This window comes from Lissotriton helveticus, chromosome 3_1 (genome assembly GCF_964261635.1).
Source record: "Lissotriton helveticus chromosome 3_1, aLisHel1.1, whole genome shotgun sequence".
Classification (NCBI taxonomy): domain Eukaryota; kingdom Metazoa; phylum Chordata; class Amphibia; order Caudata; family Salamandridae; genus Lissotriton; species Lissotriton helveticus.
In genome coordinates, this window is record NC_136061.1 from 276,234,958 (window position 1) to 276,250,921 (window position 15,964).

The 15,964-nt window shown below is 42.0% G+C and overlaps 1 protein-coding gene across 3 annotated transcripts in view; it reads right to left on the reverse strand.

Moving 5' to 3' along the window:
- Window positions 1-15,964, reverse strand: part of USP32 (ubiquitin specific peptidase 32) — a 1,745,589-nt gene that overhangs the window by 1,622,776 nt on the left and 106,849 nt on the right. The gene's annotated exons all lie outside the window — the stretch shown is intronic.

The following is a 15,964-nucleotide window of genomic DNA, read 5'->3' on the forward strand; positions in this document are numbered from 1 at the left end:
TAAATGCAATTCCTGAACCATTTAAGAATTGCGAATTCGCAATTTTTGGCTGCTATTTACCGCGAAGTCTGACTTCGTGGTAAATAGCGAAAACTTGAAAAAATGCACTTTAGTGCATTTTTCTAAGTGGTATGTTACACACACACGTCCTTTGGACATGTGTGTGCGCAACATCAGGCTACATTTCCATTTCAGGGGTGCTACAGGGTGTCCTTTGGACACCCCTGGCACCCTTGAAATCGCATCCTTATTTGCGATTAGCAAATTGCTAATCGCAAATAAGGATTGAATCCCCATTCATTCCTATGGGCCTTTAGGCCCATAGGAATGAATGGGGAGTTATTCCTTATTTGCGATTAGCAATTTGCTAATCGCAAATAAGGAAGCTGTAGGAATCCCCATTTATTTTGCGATTTCTACATGAATCCCGTTTTGCGAGTCTTTAATAGCGATTCCTTAATAATCGCTATTAAGGACTCGCAAAACGGGACAATGATGAATCTAGGGGTTAGTGTGTTATATTTACCATATTTTATGTTTTCTCTGGTTAGTTTGGGCAATAGGCTGCATGTGTCGCAGGATGTTTCAGTGGCCCATTTAGCTAATATTGCGGAAAGATGAGAATACTCTCTCTGGTACAGAATTGGGTATGTTTTAAGTCACTATTTCCTTAGCTTTCACCAGAAATAATCAATGAAGACACACCTATGTGAGCAAACTGCGCTCTTCCCAACTGACCAAGCGTCTTAGAGTTGAAACATCAAGGCAACTGTGGTCCAAAGTTTGCCCCTTTGCTTAATTACATATATTCAAAATAATGTAATGTTAAACACTATTAGCGTGGTGAAGTTCAATCATTTGACGAGTGTTGAACGCAGAATTCGTTGCTGCTGTGTATTCACTGGTTCACTCAGGACCGAAGGGAACAGGGAATGGGCGCCCTCTGCATGAGTCCACATTGAAAGGAAGGAAGAGTTTTAACGAGCAGTGCGTTTCAATCATTTATCTTTCAATGTCCGATTCTCGCAGTGCTTAACTTACAGCCTAAAATGGCTCCTGCCTTCAATCTCATCCATCTCGTAACACCTCAAAATACAAAACAGGAGGGTTTTTGTAACCATCATAGTTCAGGTAGTATACAATGCAAACAACAAACAATGTTAGTTAAACGAACGAGGATTCAAAGGCACAGGTGATGCCCTAAAAGGGAAAACTGGAAATGCAAGAACAGCCTATTCGTAGGCTAAAGATATGATCTGAGAACTCCTGTTAGTCACACGCCACGGCAAGCATAAAAGAGCTAACTGTGGCTCGGGTTGCACATGCCTTACACCAGACAGCAGTACAGAACAATCAGTGGACAAAGAAAACAAAGGGGAAACAGAAGCCAATTGTTTGGAGACAAACAACCTTTTGAAAGAGAAGCCGATTTACAGGCATGATTGTTAGACAGCGGTCTTGATTTTCTTTTTTGTTGTTAAGGCTGTCCTTATGAGAGGGTTTAATTTCTTATACAGTTTATAATTTTCAATCAATCAATCAATCAGTAGATTTGTAGAGCGCTTCTTGTCAACTGCGAGGGTATCCAGGTGCTGTCACGGTCCAGTTGATTAGACCCATAGCCAGGTGTTCTGGGACTTTCACAACTCTGGAAGAGATGGAGAGGTCCGCAGATAAAAGGATAGCTCGTTCCAGGTCTTCGCTGCTAGGTAGGAGAAGGAGCAACCTCTGCATCTGCTACATCGGATGCAAGAGGTGAAGGTTAGACAGGGTTTTAAGTGGCATGAAAAACTGGGGGGTGGCCAATGTAATTAAAGGCGTGGCTTAAAAAGACTCAAGCTAAAATTCTGTTCTTAGCATAGTGTGCCGCCCAACTTATATTTTGCTGTTTCGGTCATTGCATCCAGATACAAAACACAACAAGTAACATCATACCTGCAATAATTCAGGGATTTTGGCTGTGCAAATAGGACTTGTATATAATATTCAAAAAGCTTCCACTTAAAGCTCTGGTGACACCGCAACAATGCTGCTGCACCAGAGTTTCAAAAAGAGAAGGGATATCCAGAAAGAAAATGACTCTTTAAGGGATTTCCCTTCCCCTACAACGCTCACCTGGCATGATGTCATGCCGTACCTTCTCCACTAGCGAGAAGTGAGCAGTGTGAGCACGCGCACATTAATGTGCCTGCTGTAACTGTAGTCCGGCAGAAACGGACTGCCTGTGCCAGGGCACAAAAAAGAGCCCGATAGAGACCAGTTTCAAGGCTCCCTTTAAAAAACTGACGGTGCTGAGCACCGGTGAGCCCCGCCAACATAAAGCCCTGGGATTGGAGAAAGGGACGTGGAGCATAGGTGTCTGGTGGTCTGATGGAATTTCAGGTGATGGTTCAAGTAGGTGGGTCCACAGCTGTGTAGCGCCTTGTATGCATGGGTCAGGAGCTTGAACCGGCATCTTTTCTGCACGGGCAGCCAGTGGAGTTCTGAGGTAGGGTTAGATGTGGGTTTATAGAGGGAGATCCAGGACGAGTCTGGCTGTGGCATTCAGTATGGTCTCTACTTGTTGTCTGAGGTAAGATGCAATCCCTGCGTAGAAAGCATTGCCATAGTCCAGTCAGCTGGCGATGGGGGCCTGGGTGATGGTGTGTCTTGAGCTTTGGGGTAACCATTTGAATATCTTCCAAAGCATGAAGAAGCATGATGAAGCAGTAGTAGGAGGAGTTGACCAGATTTGTCATGGTGAGCTTGTTGTCCGAAATTATGTCTAAGTTCCTAGTGTGGTCAGTGGGGGTAGGAGTAGGACAGAGTTCTGAGGGCCAACAAGATAGCTTTCGTTTCTGAAAAACAGTAATGTAGGAAAGGGAATATCTGCAACAAGATGGTCAGACATTAAAAACACAATGTAACTGGAAATGCTTAGTATTCAGCTAAGGAATTAGTCACATTTTCACAGCTTTTAATTTAAAATGTTATGAACACTTTACTAGAAAAAAAACTTCACTACAAACAACGCCATCTCAGTGCAATGTAGAAATGTATTATGCAACTGCTGCTAAGCTTCAACAAACAGCATTGACAAAGCCAATTGGTTTGGCAATTTCATAGTGAACAGTCCTTCTAAGGCTTCAGTAAAACACCCTCACAACCCCTCCCACCCCCACACCACACCCTCACACATAGATCAGGTACAGAATAGTGTCTGATCCTGCCATTTTTTATCTTATGTCTGTACTTGTTATGCGATATCACAGCCTAATCTTGTCAAGAGTACGGAAATAGTGAGGTTTGTACCAGGCGAGACATGGTGGGCTCAGTTGTAATAATGACGCTGCTTATGTTGGTGTATGTTAATATGGAGCTTCCCACTTCCCATCCCATTAATAAGATACTGTTATTTCAATTTATTGCCTTAATTCCCCGTCACACTTGTGGTTTCTAACTTATTTTCCCCACCTCTCAGGTCCACTTACATTGCGGAGAGCGATTCGGCCAATTTTCTATCTCTCACTGTGCCATTGTAGAGGGACCATATTGGAAGTGAGCACTCTAGTCTCTCAAGATGGCATTTGTCATCCATTCTTCCCGTCTGCACCTAGACCATGACCAGACCCTACAACTGGGCATAACCTTTTCCCCACGTGGTAGGTAGAGATTTAATTTTAGCATTACGATATTCACCCCTCTGTAGCCCCAAACTTACTAGTTTAAAGCTGCTCCCTAGCACTACGGGATTTATTTTGAGAGTTTTATACAGCGCGAACAAGATCTTTGCAGATATCAGAGCGCTTTACAAGTAAAAATACAAAGTAAAAATACAAGGTAAGAAGCGTATATACAAAGTAATATATGAGGTAGTTAGGTACAAGGTGCTAGTTACATGGGTAGGTCAAAGGACATGAGGTAGGTCACAGGTGTGGTAGTGTAGGTACACTGAGTATAGACAAACAATTGTGTCAATAGCATAAAGTGCAATAACAAGGAGCATATACTTGCTTAAGCGTGTTTAGAGTATTTAGAGCTTAAAGGTGGGTCTAGTTGAGGTGGGTGTGTGCAGGATGTATAGTCCCACAGGTGCGACAGTAGAAGGGAAGTAAGGATCGTTGAGGTGGAGAGGGTAAAGTGTGCAAAGTCAACCAGGTGCGTCAACAATATAACAATATACATAATCAACCAGGTGCATCAAACATTATAACAAAATACAAAGATTGAGCGTATACAATTACGTAATTCGATAATACAGGGTACAGATTCATGTGATACTCATGTGACATTCATAGTGATACGTAGAATAGGTCATGTGTATTTTGCCATGAGGATCGCTTTAACTTCATTCTTAAAGATTGTGTTGGAGGAGATGAGCCTTGTTTCAGGAGGGAGTGAGTTCAGGAGGGATGCTTAAAACACACTATTTTAATGTCGCAGCAATTTTCTCTTCCACCAACTTCAAGATCTCCTAATTTTAGGGTACACAGACCTAGAGAAATTAGAGTATATGATGCATTCTACTTAGTGCTTCTTACTCTATGGTTAGATATGCGACTGAGGTAAGGCGTCTTTTGAAAAATCCTATGTTGACTTTGCACTTACAAAAGAAACTTTGCTTCAAGAGTCGATCCATGAAATTACAATGGCCATACCATCTGGAACCTTTTTCTATCAGCCAATCGACCGCTGTGACCTAGGAGCAGTACTGCGGCTGCAGTTTACTCTCTCTTCATTGACAATCAACTCACTCTGATACTGCATAATTATCTCTTAATATTCTAATTATTTCCAAGAAATCAACCAAAATCCTGTTAATTACATATTGCAGTAGATAAATTGAAGGCCTTGGAAACCAGAGGGCTTGGACCCTAATCCCAGGTCCTCCCAGCTTTGCAACTTGACCCCCAAAAAAATCAAAGGATTCAGGGTAAATCACACATCACTGTACCTTAATTTGTCAAGCGTAATGCAACACACTTTTTTGTTAGACTTGAATACTAACTGTATAGTGAGACGACTTAATATTCCACTTGTACATTTCCAATCTCATCCTGTCAGGTAGTGTTTTCAAGGCAGCATCATGTGTCATTTACCACGGTGTTCCAGTGCTACAATTCTGTATTAAGAACACTGGGCAAGACTGGCAGAACAGCTGTCCAAAAGCCACACAGGCTATTTGTCCGAAAAAGTATTGAAATAACTCCTCCACCTATGACTATAGGGCAGAGGTTCAGCCCTGTGATTCAGTTCCTAAAGTCTTCATAAACATTGCAAGTAGCCCACCTACAAGCACAAGTCCTCACATTACGCTGACGTTGGATGAAGTAGATGTGTTTTAAAGACTAGCAGCACTTCAGCTGCATTTTCAGCAGATGGGTGTCCTGAGAGATAATTAAAAGACCGATGCAAGCAATACTACAAATGGGCTTATAAGGTTCATCTTACCTCTAACATTCAGTTTTAGCTCACAACTCATTTCACTACTTCCTCATTATTAGTGTTAAATCCCACAACATCCAAGGGCTCAGACCAATAATTGAACATCAAATGTGAATATTTCAAACACACTATTACAATTCTAGAAAGCATCGGTAGGTGGATTTACTTTGTACAGTGCATCCTTAATCTACAAACAAATTGTGTTCAAATATACTGGTTATCAATTCTCAATTAATATCATAGGCATCGGACAAGCAACATAAAATCAATATTCAATTCGCCAGAATACCTTTTCTGTTCTAGATGCGTTATGAATTCAATTTGGCATGGTTTCAATAAATTATAAAATATGTCTAATAATAACTCCGACCAAGAGACGAATAGAAAGGATGAGAAAATGATTAACTGCTTAAATTCTACATTCAATCGAGTTCAAGCCTCAGAATCCTTTTTTCAATCCTAGTATGCTTTACTTTTCTTATAAAGAAAGAAGAGTGTTATTCATATTCATGAACACATTTTGTATTTGCTGACAAAGTACAGGTGACAAGCGGATTATTGTTCAGAAAAAAAATGATGCTATTATAATTATTAGAAGTCAAATAAAAAAAACGTTGTAAATTTTAAACAAATGGATACTAGCAAAGCGCTAATTTGCCCAAGCCTCACATAACAAATACTTTAATATTTCAAAGAAGGAAGAAGCCCATTCCTGTCTGATAAAGGATGTTTCCAGAAAGTACCTAGGGAATTCGGAGACCTCAAAACAGCCAGATCTTTGTTCAATATCCCCAAAAAAATGCTTTAGAACATATTTGAACTCAACACTCTCTAGACAAAAAAATCATAGGAAATGTTTCCTTGACATTTTTTTATACGTTTGTCAGCTGGTCTGTATATGGTGTCCTTTCGGGACTGTGTACTTCAGGCAGGAGATGGGTACATTTCATGGACAGCTCATGGTCATGAACATTATGACAGGGCCTGTTTTAATTTGACTATTTTTATTGAATGCAGACTAGAAAACTCTTATCTTTTTCTATTTGAGAGTGTGACGTTTTGGAAAATCAAGGAAGCATTAGTGTCATGTCTGAATCGCGTCTAGGCTGACACAGCTTCCTTTTTTATATTATGGTTGCTGTCATGTTAAGATGGTAGCTTATAGTGTAGGCTAAAATGTCAAAATGTGTATTAAATGTACGATTCAGTGACATACGTATTTTGTCTTAAAAAGACTTTAGTGCGATAAATGTAGAAATGCGAGATAAAAATAGGCCATCGGGTGCTATTAAAAAAACATTCATTTAACCACAGTTTGGGGAAGCTTCGCAACAGAACTATCAGGCCAGAAGTCATGCCATTTTGCTGCAAACCAAACTCAGTTGTGGGTTGCTCTGGGGCTATGGGAGCAGCACACAGGAGTGGCCTGCAGCCAAGGACTGTGGCAGAGAATATGTAAACCAACTATTTCTCGCTAAGAAAGGTATTCTGTGCGATCCATCTTCAAAAGCTCTATTTATAGGCTTACTATTTTTTGCTAAAGGAATGTACTAAGAAAATGAGGACTGCTCATTTTGTATTCGCTGGCCACGCAATACATTTCTACATTTACTTTCTCATTCTGTGTGCTTACCATAAATATATTATGAACTACACATGGGCTTTAAAAAACAAACATTTTAAAGTTTTGCTGTGTGCTCCTAATTTGAGCGTGTTATTTCATGGGTTAACAAGGGCTTGGAATTCCACTGTGTCCCAGAACAAATCTAGAGGGGCTAATCGTGACCAAAAAACACCACCTGCACAGTATTACTTAGTGGGGTGTGTTCGGGTCATAGTCCAACTTCATTTCCAATTTGCGTTGGTACATTCAACTACGTTCTTTCACCAGTGGTTGCAAATTCGATACCCGTGGCTTTGGGGAATGACATTCCATGTTTTTAACCTCTATAAATGTAGTTCTTTTTGTGATCTAATGTTGAGATTCTGATAAACCCTTGCCTTTTACCATTGTTTAGAAAATGTTCTTGCTTTAATTTCTTTAAATTAATCCATATTTTTATCCCCGCTTTAAAACCTGTAGCTTCACAGGATCAATCTACAGTCCTGCCAAGTATCACGCAATTCAGTGCAGTGATCCGCATCACCGCACTGAAATGCATTGTCACGCATTTTGCCACCTACCAGCGCGCACCACCGGCGGCGCCTGTTCACCTGTTCTGCTGCTCGGAGAGATGTACGGTCAGCATCTGCCTGCCGGGTTGAGTTCATAAATAGTTAAAACGCCATGATCTGCGCTTAGCTCTGAGGCGGTTTTGAGTGCTATAGTGTAACAAATCTGCCCGGCTGTGATGTGTCGTGCCTGGCTCCAGGCTGCTATAGCGGCGCGCTGCGTGGTTTACACACACTCACTTTCCAATTACCCGGGGGAGGGGGGAGCGGAGCCTGCCCCTTCGGCCACGGATGCTGTCAATCACTGTGGCACGGGCGGTCACATCCGGATTATAATCCGTGTCCCGAGGAAGAGGAAGTGAGGTAGAACGGCGGGGGACTCAATCTGCGTCAGTCCTCGCCAGGTGCACAGTGCTGCCTTGGTTCTGTGGTGCCGCAGCGCCGCAATAACTACTTGTCAGCCCAGACCGGCAGGGAGCCGAGAGTGTCCCAGTGAATTAATTTCCCCCACCGCCGATGACACAGGACACTCACTGAGTGACTCATGCTTTATTTGTTAATATTAACGTGTTTAAATTAAATCTGCGTAGGGCAGCCTGTCAAAAGCGCTAAAAAAAAAAACAATTCCTGCGATCAGCCCGAGCCCCCGTCCACACAACGTGAATCCTGCGTCTTCAACAAGCGTGTGGGAACCATCAGGTAGTCCGAACCAGCGTCTTGTTTGGCTGGGGAGCAAGGAAGTGCTCGGTTGGCCCAAAGTGATTAAATTGGTTTCCGAGCTGGCCGGCACCTGGGTCTACTCGTGCCGGCTCACATACATTGGTGCTCGAGTGCCTCGCATCCCCTGTCTAGCAAAGCAGGTACGGTGCACGATCTAGATGACATTGTTTTCGTTGAGGCGGCACCACAGGAAAGTCAGGCGAGGGCATATCTTTTACATGGCTCTCGTGCTCCTGACCTCCCCCGCCCCCAAACGACATAATTACTGTGTCTTTGAGGTCGCTCTCCAATTCACACCCAAGTGTCACACCCAAGGAGATGAGCGGCCCTCTGTACTACCTCATCAGCAGCAAAACAGAGTCCTGCTGCAGCTCTGGGAACAGCTGCCATCCTGGGATCGTAATAATTAGGAGGTTAGTACAAAAATGAATATTGGTGAAAGCTTTTCTCAAAATCGTTCTTACTTTGCACTGCAGGGCAATGCGTTATGACAAGGACTGCTATTGATTTCTTTCTTTAATTATTTACAAAGTGTCAAACATAAACCACTGAAATGTTACTCCTAAATACCCTGAAAGCCTATAAATGTCACACATGGGCAAACTGAAAACCTGTCCGCCATGCCCATACCATCCACAAACCAGAGCACCTACCCCCTAACAAACAATGTACTGAAACTACAGAAATTGAGTTAACTAGCTGGTGAGATCCAGTTTCTCTGTGCAGGGAGAGACACACAGCAGGTTAATCACAGGGTTCTCCCTCATGCAGTTAAGGAACATCCTGTTACTTCCTACGGTGGCAATTGCTCCGACCAACTGCCATCACCAGTCAACCTGGTGTAGTCAATACCAATTTTGCATAATCTGCATGGTGGGACTGAGATTTTGTTCTGAGCACCTATAGGGCCTGTCTTCTGTTGCTGAGCAGTGCTGTCATGCGGTCTGCATCTCGTTAGTGCCCTTACATTTCTGGTGCTTTGAAGCAATTTTAAGATACAATAAGAGCTTTTTGTTGCTCAGTGGATAGTAATTTCTAATATTTGTTTGTTTCCTTCATCTTCATTGCTTGATTTTGCTCGCGAGAAAGTGTCACTCATAGTCTTCGAAATGTCACTCATTATTACACTAAAATTATGAAAATGTCACACATCGCAATCTGCAACCTTGGCAGCTATGAATCTAGAAAATATTCTAGCCGTTTTACAAAATGTAGACTCCTAGACTCCAAAGGCCTTTTGTTTTATGACTCAATATCACTTAAAACAATGGCTAAGTACGTCCCAGTTAAGACTATACCAAGCTGCATATTTAAAACTTCTGCATGGTCTAGTGCCAACTACCGATTTTAAAATATTTTGAATCTAGTCCCTGGAAAGGTGTAAAGGCAACTACAGTGTAGCAAAGGTCAATGCCTTATTAAGAACTACAGTTGCATTTCAAATTTCTGCACTGAACTTTCAGGGAAATGTATACAATACTTAAATTTAATATTCCCAAAAAACTCTTTGCTGGTTGCTCATCCCCTTGTTCATAATCATTTGTTGGTTCAGAAACCGCTTAAAACTTGGCTGTGCAGGACCCCAATTTACCTTTGCCAGGTCACTATTTCACATGGCTTAACCTCTCTAGATCTATGCCTTTGGAATTAGCGTGCTTTACACATGTTCATTCATTTATTCATTCACTTAACATTGTTGCAAACATCGTTGCATAAATTAACTTGAGCATATTCCTTCCAGTAAAGCTGTCTCTGTTGTGCCTATCATCAGCTTGCATAATGAGGGTAGGGTAAATTTGTCTCTAGTAAAGTTTAAATCAAAGTACCCATTCTCCTTCGGTTTGCTTTAAGCAATATGTTTGCTTAAAATGAGTTAGTTAACCAGTAATGGTAATTCTTCCCTTCACTGACATGCTCTACAACATATTTTTAGACAGAGACAATCCCAGAATTAAAGAATTTGTTTGTGGGTCTTCAGGGCCACACTGGCCATAGTGGGCACCGGGCGTTTCCCCGGTGGGCCGCCAGGGTGGGGGCTGGTTTTTGGCCCCTGGGAGGCAGTTTCTGTTACAGCGCCGTTTTTGCAGCATAGCCGCAATATCGGCCCATGTAACAAAATCGTCGAAACCGGTACTGGCAAAGAGCTCAGCAGCCCCCACAATCCCCCAGGAGGCCGGCTGAGCACTTTGCCAGGGCCGGTTTTGGTTCCCAGTCCAGCCTGGTGGGTCTTGCTGAATGAAAAGGACTACCCATGACAAGGACAACTATATTCGCTGCCTGGAAAAAAAAAATTTGAGGCAAGAAAAACTTGTTTTGGGTTAGGAGACTAACTACGCATTCTGGGATAATATATTAGTTGAAGAGTGCAGTTTTTATACCCTTATTAATGGGGCCATGAATAACTGATACAAGTTAAATAAAACATCTTTTAAATAGGAGTATTGTGATGTAGGGAGTGCTAAAAGTCGAGTAGACACTTACTTTAATTCAAAAGTTCTCCGCCTTTCCCGTGGAACACTGCAGCTGCCACACAGGTGACACAAACCTGAGGTGGTCAATAGGACATAGTAGTCCTAAAGAATGGTTGGCATGACAGGTGCTACCGAGGAGGCTGAGGAGAGAGGACAACATTTGAACAAACACAACAATTTCTGGTCCATACTCTGGCAAAAGTGGGAGGAAGGCATGTTCAGGGGCCTCTACATCAATTGCACTTAAGAGTATTACTATATAATGTTGCTAAGACCTGAAGATGCTTCTTTGGAGTCGTCAGATTAACTCCTTGCAAAAATAACTTGCCAGAAACATAGAAAGGTTATAGGAGAAGGGGGGCGGGGGGAATTAATTAGTGTGAGCAAGGCTCATTGACAAAAACTTACCTAGTCTGGAGACCCATTTGGGCTTCTTGATATTCTTGATTTGTGAACCTGTCTCTATGGAACACAAATAGGCTGAATAACTAGATATCACTTATTTGAATTCCTCTGCTCAGATCTGTACATTATTTTGAGTTCATGAGAAGATTGTGCAGTATTTTTCCCAGTTCACCCTATCTACAGAGGGCATGACTGCCATGTACCATGGAATGTCAGGGAGATATATAAATCAATTACCCTAAGTTTCACTTTAATAAAAAACTCAACATTTTTAAGTCTTCATTTACCACTAAGAGGGATCATTGGTACTTTATTTCCCTAAGAAGAAGAAGCTGTGGGACATTGCAAATTATGAGATGTGCACAGTTAATTAAATCAGCAACCATTCCATTTAGTGGGATTCTAATATATTGTAGGAAACCAGGTGCCAGTAGATTGTTCATTGTCGCTTTTGACTGGGTCGGCAGACCAAAGCAATGAGAATAACGTTTTAGAAAATGGAGTGAAGAGCTCAATGTTACTAATTACCTTGTCTGAAAAGGAAGTGGACATTGTATTCTGCTGTGCTGGCCTCTTTAATGTTTCAATTAATTCGTTTCACTGAATGAGGTATTAAAAGTCCATCCAGCACTCATTTAAGGTCGAGCTCGTGGATTGTCAATTGCTTTTACATGCAGACAATGCAGTATTACTTTTACATAATGCATGTGGTCTCCAATAAGTGGTTCTCTGCAAACATAGTGCATGGTCCAATGGGATTTGAAAGCGAACATTACAAATTCAAAGGACCTATTTATTGGTCCAAAAAGCGGAAAAATATAAAAAAAGGTCTTCGCAATACATTGTACAAACTGTTGTTTAGGCACTCAGTTTAATACTATATTGTCATGGTCAGCAATTGTGCTGAAGTCACAGTCATTTATGGTCCCCGCAAATGGGGTGATCTTTATTTTTGACGCTGCAATGGAGGACACATGTTGAGCTCATGGTAACAATTTATAAGTCCATATCACTAACAACTGATTATTGTTGAAGTAGCCAGCGGAGCTATATTTAACTAAGGGAGGAAAGTGGAGGGGGAAGGAGGCTGGAGTCTGATTTTGTTGAGGTCAATTTCAGAAAATGGCAATGCAAATATATTTAACATTGCAAGGCATTAGAATAGTTCACCACGTAAGGAAGGTGGGAATTCTGAAACTTTTCAGTTTGCAGTCATTTTCTGTAAGAAAGAATCTGGATATTTATTTTATTTATTTATAAAGTTTTATATGGCGCGAACGTGACCCACAAGGGTATCAGAGCGCTTTACAGTATATAGTTAAAGACATAAGAAATTAGGTAGAATACATGCATTTGATATTCGTCATTACTCACAAGAGGTAAGAAGTATAAGATAACATAGGTATAAGATAACATAGGTGACTAGTGCACGACACATGATGATCATAGAGGGCAACAGCAAATTACAATCTAAACGGTTATTGCGCCTTAGGTAAGTATTGTGGAAATAAACAAACATATAATGTTATCTTTCAATCCACACGAGGTAACCAGTTATATGAGGATCATATCATCTTAGGATATAAATTTGTTCATCAGGAGTATTTTTACCTCTTTTTTGAAGGTGGAAAAGGATGAGATTCTCCGAACCACTGTAGGTAAGGAGTTACAAATCTTTGGAGCGAACCCTGAAAAAGCTCTGCAACCAGTTCTCTTTTTATGGAAGGATTTTAGTTTCAGAAGTGAAGAACTCGCGCTTCGTAGTGGTCTGCAACCTCCGGATCGTTCAAGCTTTAGGGCTAGGTATCTGGGTGTGTTGTTATATAGTGCTTTATTGGTCATGCAAGCAACCTTTAGTTGTATTCTTGCCTCATATGGCAGCCAATTCAGCGTTGTTAAGGTCGGGGAAATGTGGCTATTTCTTTTAGACCCTGATACCAATCTTGCTGCAGCATTAAGTGAAGCACTCAGAGGAGCCAGCTGGTATCTGGGGAGACCACAGAGAGTGGTGCTTCCATAGTCTAATCTTGATAGCACTAAGGCTTGCACTGCCATTTTTAAGTTGGTCTTAGGGAGCAAGGGTTTAAGTTTCCTTAGTAAACTTATCTGGTGGTTGGCTCCCTTGGTGGCCTTGAATGAATGAATGAATGATTACGCATTTATATAGCGCATGGCTACCCTTAGGCATCCCAGCGCATTAAGTACCTAGTCATTCCTCCAGCTCAAGGAAACAGGAAGGTCTTAAGCAGTTTCCTGAATGTGAGATGATTAGATTCCCGTCGGATGGCCATAGTGATGTGCAACTGCATATTCAGGTGTTTGTCTAAGGCGACTCCCAGGGATTTCGCAGAATCAATGATGAGGGGAGCACAGTCAATGGCTCTATATTTGGTGTGTGATTGGGTGGGAAGATGAGAATGAATTCAGTTTTTTTTGTATTGAGCATGAGGTGGTTGTTCATGAGTCAACTTTGCGTGTTCTGTAGAATAGCGTGGAGGGGGTTGAAGTCTTATGGAGTGGAGATTTTCAAATACAGTTGGGTGTCGTCCGCATACAGGTGATACAAGATATTCGCTGATTTCAATGCGTTCGCCAGGGGCTCCATTAGTAGGTTGAAAAGAATAGGCAAAAGGGTTGAGCCCTGGGGAACGCCTATGTGGACCCCGGATGGTTGAGAGAGTGCATTCTTCATCTTGATTCTTTGAGTCCTGTTATTAAGGAAGGAGGAGAACCATCGTAACACTGTGCCCGAGAGGCCCATCCTTCCTTACAATAGTGACAGTAGGTTATCTTGTTTAACCGTGTCAAAGGCGGAGGATAGGTCAAGCAGTATCATTAGGCAGGATGTGTTGCGGTCAAGCATTATTAGTATGTCATACAATATGTGTTTGAGTGCAGATTCTGTGCTGTGACCTTGACGGAAACCAGATTGGTGAATGTCTAGGAGATCTTACTTCTCAATATGGTTGCATAATTGTATTTGTACACATTTCTCCAGCAGTTTCGCCAAAGTGGGGATGTTAGATATAGGGCAGTAATTGTTTAGATGTGATGGGATGGCGTCTGATTTCTTTAGTATAGGCGTAACCTGCGCTATTTTAAGGCAGTCTGGTATGGAGCCTTCCCTTAGGGAGGCGTTTACAATTTTTGCCCATAATGGTAGGATGGATGATTTTATCATTTTGAAAAAGGCAGGAGGAAGGGGGTCAGGGAAGGGATTGGAGGGATTGATTGCTAGAAGAGCGTTATAGATTTTGTGTTCAGAGATTGGCGCGGAGGTGTGCCAGGAGGAGTTGTTTTTTGTGACTTCCCCTGGAGAACTGAGGAGGACCTTGAATTGTGAATAACCATTAGCATCCTGGGCCACAGGTTGTGGGAAGGCCTTCTTAGATTGGATGTCGAGCTCTATGACCTTTATCTCTTCATGGAAGAAGTTGGCAAGATCATTGCAAGAAGGTGTAGCCAGGTCGTTTAGATCCGTAGAGTTAGCCGTTTTGAGAGTTTGTTGCTTGACGATTTCGAAGAGATTTTCTGGACGGTTGAATGCTTGGTTCAGCTGGGTTCTAAAAAAGTCTGCCTTGGCCTTTAGTATCTTCCTGTTGTAGGAGTTCCTTAATGTTCTAAGGTGATGTAGGTGAACGTCGGTGGGTGCTGATTTCCATAATTGTTCAGCAACTCTTGGCTTGCGTCGCTCCCAATTCAGAGAGTCATTGAACCAATGTTTGGAAATTTACGGAATTTCTTTTTTTCTTGGAGGGGTGCTGTAGAATCCAAAATTTCAAGCATCGTGGAGTTGTAAAAGGCTGTGAAGTCATGGATATCCTCCATGCCCGTTGCGGGGGTCAGGGCGGAGTTGCATCAATTTACCAGGGTGATGGGGTTGATATTCTGTAAGTTCCTTTTCCATTGTTTTGTTTTTGATGGTTGACTCCTTTTTAGAATTACTTCGATATGGATGGAGAAGAAGATGCTGTGATGGTCAGTCCAGTCACGTGGGGTGATGGATTCTAATGAAATGATGCTTGATTTTGCTATGATGAGGTCCAGTGTCTCTCCCTTGTTGTGCGCTGGACTGTCACAGAATTGGGATAAATTCTGGTCTGCCAGAAACACTTTAAGACTTTCTACACCATGATCGTTTGCATAGTTCCAGTGAAGATTGAAGTCACCCAGGAAAATGTGTGGTACTTGTGAATTAACGTTTGAAGACATGACTTCCATTAACTCGTCAATGAAAGTCAGATCATCCCTCGGGGGAGATGGTAGAATAAATTAAGCTTGCTAGCGAGGCGCTTATCATCAGAGATATTGATGCAGAGATATTCGCAGGCGGTTAGAGCGATGGAGTCTGCTTGCGTGAGTGAGTGAGATTTTCTCACTCCGCTTCCATGTGCCCAGTCTTTCAACCGTACACTAATGCATCCATCTATCCACGCATTGACCCATTAGAGCATCCACAGCAGCACACACAACCTTTTACTTTGCTGCCAAATTGTGGGTGGTATGAGAGTGCTGTTGTGGGTGCGAGACTGTTTTTCTGTGATTAGAACGAGTGCTCTCAGTAATATATGACTGCTAGTGTGAGTCCTGTCAACAGTGTCAGACACTACTCTAAAGGATGAAAGGGAATCTCAGTGTGATGGGTTTGATACCAGCTCCTGATAGTGTAGGACTGTTACTCTGAGTGCGGCCGGCAGTGGAACACTACAAGTATGTGATTGCTGTTCGTTTTTAGGGCATTTTGATTTTGCATCAAAAGGGTTTCAACAGTT